The sequence below is a fragment of the Silene latifolia genome, chromosome Y, assembly GCF_048544455.1.
Source record: "Silene latifolia isolate original U9 population chromosome Y, ASM4854445v1, whole genome shotgun sequence".
NCBI classification, from domain to species: Eukaryota; Viridiplantae; Streptophyta; class Magnoliopsida; order Caryophyllales; family Caryophyllaceae; genus Silene; species Silene latifolia.
The window spans coordinates 359,323,598-359,328,819 of record NC_133538.1 but is presented as its reverse complement, the minus strand read 5'-3'; positions in this window follow the sequence as shown (position 1 = coordinate 359,328,819).

Here is a 5,222-nt window from a genome sequence, read left to right as displayed (position 1 = left end):
ACCCCTAGTGTCCGATACGACCAAGACAAACAACACAAGGCATAACTCTTGCCTTGAAAGACAAATACCAATATCTATAACTAAGCAAGACCTTTACTACTCATATATAAATATATAATACCCCTGGTAGGACGACAATGGTACTCCCAAGACTCATTCCTAGTCTAAATCTGGTCAGACTCTCGGGACAGTACAGTTCCTGATTCGACATACGGCAGGACAGTCCGCATCCAAGACTCGAACCATAAATCGGAAATCGAGAACCCACAATCGACAAGACAGTCCGAAAGAGGCGAAAGATATGAGCTAAACCCACGATCGACAGGACAGTCCGAAAGAGGCGTAAAGAGAAGTCAAGCAAAAAGGTATAGCATAAAGGCATTATCATAAGAATACGACTCAACTAAGCGATACGAATCAACTTGGAATGAGACTAATAATGTAATGAGCCTATGATAATTCAAGTAAGACATTTCATGCCAAGTTATATTCATGAACATGAATAAGTAACCCATTTCTTCAATATTTGTCACTTGAATAAGAACGTAAATAAATAGTAACTAAACATTTATAATGAGCAAAACAAGTATTCAATTATAAATGATTAGAATGTAAGATAAGTCATTTACTACTCACAAGGCATGAATAATTACATTGGACTCATATTAAAATGGAAACATGTCATTTCATAGACAAATGGAATAATTAATAAATGTATTTCATAATTATAAATCATGTGAGAAGAATATAAAAATGAACGATATTTAACGAATTACATGACATAAAACATGAGACGGAAATTCAATAACTTACACACAATTATGTTTCTCAATAGACAATATCGGGTCTAACTCAATGATGCTATAGAAATCAGGTAGAAAGTAAACTATCTTTATTCTTATTTTCTTTTTAGCCGATCCTCTCTAATGTCCATTCCATAACTGATTTATCATTTGACTTGTTCCCAGCACATATCACTCCAACTACTAACAGACTGTTAATTCCAACTTCCCACACCAATATATTACCTTATAAGGCCCGAGCTTTCTCGCTAGACAAGAGGACTAACCAAACCAAAACATGACAACATCCTAATATTCATAACAGACAATATCTTACTTTGAAACCACGCAACACCCGACATTCCAAAATGACATCCCAAATACCGTCTAACATAGCCTGCACGACACCCCATTTTGACTGCCCAAGCTGTCCCGAATGGCCACATAAAATCGTACCACAATTGGTACCAAAACAGTCCCCATATATACCGCAAAAACTATCTAAACAAAAGTCCCTAAATCGTATAAACCGTCCCCAAAAACAGAGTGCAACACGTCCTAAATTACTCCATTCTTACGCCTAAAACATCAAAGTTGAGCCAAACTAAGACAGCATTTGAGACGGGGGTAAGACGGAAGTTCACAAGTATAAAGTAAGCTCAAGAGGAATCCTAAAGACTACATATACCGAGTATAAGGCCATTTCCCAGTCCCAACTCTCACGTTTTTTAGCAGCAACATCAAGTTATATTTCGACACTAGTGAGAACACGGTTTAAGACGGAATTTAACGCGATAAAAACAAGCATACAAGTGAGAAAGTCAAAAAGACCCAAACTTTAACACATAAGAGCATGAAAAACGACGGGTAAGACGAAATTTCGACTCTTTGTCGAGTAACCTATAACCGTTACCTTATAACTTCCTCAACGAACACGATTTCCGACTCAAACTGCTCTAGGTCTTCAAATCCTATACCAGAGATCAAGAAAACAGGATAAAGAAGCTAAAAGACGACACTTTTATAAGACGGCGAAAATCGAAACCACCACAAAAACGAGACTTTCTTACCTTGAAAGGAGGAGGAAGGAAAGGGGAAGAGAATGGTACAAAAATAATGGAATTTGGTCGAGAAATGGCGACGGAATCTGGGTTTGAAGGTGACGGAAAAATGGTGTTTGAAGCTCTGTTTGGCTTTTGGTTGTATGCTGCATGTTTTGTTGTTGTTTGCAGGTGAAAGAAATAGTAAGAGGAAGGGGGTGGGGGTGGGGACGGTAAGGTGAGAGAGAGGGAGTATAATAATAATAATAATAATAATAATAATAATAATAATAATAATAATAATAATAATAATAATAATAATAATAATAATAATAATAATAATAATAAAAGAATTATTTAAAAGTAGAGTGTAAGAGGGTAGGTGGTATGTGTTGTCGATATATGGTTGGTCCGAGTCTAGTTAAGATTCACAATTGAAATGCAACGGTCTTTTGCTAGACGGAAAAACGTCTCAAACTTACTACAATTTAAGACGGGAATTATTATTATTTTTACTACCGTTACTAATATTATCCGACTAAAATAAGTATTTTTATATAAATTAAGTTTTACAATATTACTTTTATAGAAATCATGTTTAAATTAAAATTAAATAAATTAAATAATTTAAAAATATAAAATAAGGTAATAGAATGGCTAAATAAATTATAAATGTCAATATGGGAAACTCAGCGGTGTTACAATCACCCCACCTTTTAAAAAGTTTCATCCTCGAAACTTGAAAGTGGAAAATGAAAGGTTATAAAGGTAAAACTGGACTTTTGAAACCGGTAACTAAAACCTTAAAAAAGTTACTCATTGTAAGAATTAAAATTCCTTCAAAAGTTTCAAGTAGAATTTTCCAACAAAGACCGATTCTCGTCAAAGGAACGGAAGTGTTCTCGTTGCGCATTCAAGAACGTCAACATTCCAAATCAAAGACAAGGTCAAATATCAAATCATTTGCAGATATCTAAAATCAAAATTATTCCAAAACGTTTATGAAGAGTTTTCAAAAGTATAAGTCTCCTTCATGGAATGAAATTGCTCTTGTCGTGCACACAAGAGCGCTAACTTTCCAAGTCAAAGACAAGTTTTAAAGCAAAATCTTCGCCGCCAAGCGTAGAACAAGTTATCAAACGTCTCCAATAACGAGTTCTAACATCTTATCAACGTTAAAACCAAATGAAAATGAGAATCCACTCAAATTTCCTTTTACAAAAGCCAAAATAAGAATAGAAGTTTCATTTTTAAACTCAAAAAGGAGTCAAGTCCTTGAAAATGTAACTTCAAACATTGACTAAGAAATCATAAATAGATCAAAGTTAGTTAGAAATTGAGCAAAATTAAAAGTAATCTCGAGTTTAGCCATCAAAAATCATGATAAAGAATTTTATACTCAAAGAACAAATAGGGAACTAAATCGTACTTTCATTTTCAAACCTTTAAAATAGGTAAAGTTTTGTAAAAGTAACATAAATTTTTAACAATGAACCAAAAATGGTAGCTTGAAATGTTTAGAAATTGTACGAAATGAAAAGTAACTTAGACGTCAATAATACAAAGTACGCTAAGAGAATCCAAACTTAACCAACAAAAGAGCTATGATGAAATTCCTAAGGGTAAGAGTCGAAGTGATACGTGCATTTTTTATAGTCTTTATAAGCCTTTTATGCACATATTTTTATGCAATTCTCGTAGTTTTATGCTACGAAATGCCAGAATATTCTACTTTGGTTTGTTTTGCTTTATTTGCAGGAATGGACCTGAAAGTAGCGGAATCGAGCCTTTTATTGTCCTTTTTGCTTGCATTTGGAGGATGAGTGGATTTGGAGAAGAGATTCTACTATCTTGGGATGCGTGAAGGAGTCTCGGAAGCTAACCAAGTGAAGAACACGAGCTGGTGCAGTGGCAAATCCTCAATTGAATGATTTTCCGATCGATCGAGTGGTTTTAAGAGAAGAAGATCTCGATCGAATGGATTTACTGTTCGATCGAGATGTGCATATTTGGATTTCCTCGATCGATTGGTCTGTTTACTCGGTTGAGAGGTTTTGCTATGAATGTGTTCGATCGAGCAGTTCTAAACTGTTAGATTGAGTAACTCGCTAATGGGCTCGGGCTTTTTAGTTTAATTTCATATTCTAGGTTTAATAATTGTCTTTCCTATAAATAGGAAAGACGACATGAGGTTTTATTATCACTTCATATATCAATTTTCTTCTTTGTACTTTGGAACGCTGCTTTTGTCTCTTTTTCCGGATCCTAATCTGTAATTCTCTCTTTACTCTCTTTAATTTTCAATGTTCATTATTTCTTTATCTTTCGTTCTCATTTTATTTATGCATAGCTATTCCCTTAATGCTAGGATTAGGGGAGTCGTGGTAGTATAGCAATGATGCGATAGTTGGTTAGGAGATTTAATGTGAGAATTGTTTCATTAACAATTTAATTATAATCGTTCGGTTGAATGCATGCGGATCGAACTAGTTAATTTGGTTAAGTTCAATCCTAGATCGGAAGATTGGAATGAATAGACCTGTTATGAGCAATAGACTACACTAGTGAGGGCGGAAGCTAAGCTAGTTGTATTTTAGGGCGGATAGCGGACCGGAAGGACCTTTCCTTTACCCTTCTCACATTAGATCGACTGACCTACCTTTAGCTGACTTGTGCATCTATCATGATAACCCGACATCCTGGCATATTTCTCTCTATATTTGATTTCTCTCTTTCTCCATCCCTTGCATTGCCTTCATTAGTTTAGTAACAACACTAAAACCCCCAAATTGTGACCGTAGACGGGCTAGAATTGACAAGTAGATAGTGACCGCCTCCTTGTGGAGATCGACCCTACTTACCGCTGACTTCTGTTAGTAGTACTTAGGTATTTATTTTTGGTACTGTAACGACGATAACATGAAGTTAGGTCAACAAGGATGTCAAAGATAGAGTTTTATAGGTTACGAGTATCAAACTTAAAGGAGGAGCACGATGAAGCGAGGTATAAAAGATAACGCTTATGGTCAAAGAAAAAGGGAAATTAGACAACAAGGAAACAACAGATACTCAAATATCAAATAACAACATCATCCTAAACGGTTCCGAAAACTTCCTAATAAAATAACTCTTACAACCACATTACCTCCAAGGATTTCTCAAGATAACTTACGCCACTTTACATCTAAGCTACTCTATGAAATAAGATACTTTAATATAAGTGTCATTTTACCACTCCAAACCCTCAAACATCTACAAACAACCTTCACGAGATCAAGGTCAAAGCTTCTAACAAATCTGTACTCATATCCAACTAGTATCAACTATGAGTTTCTCAAAATGGCACAACCCTTAATCAAAATCCCAATTCGAAAGTTCTTTTGCACAATCTATCATCCCA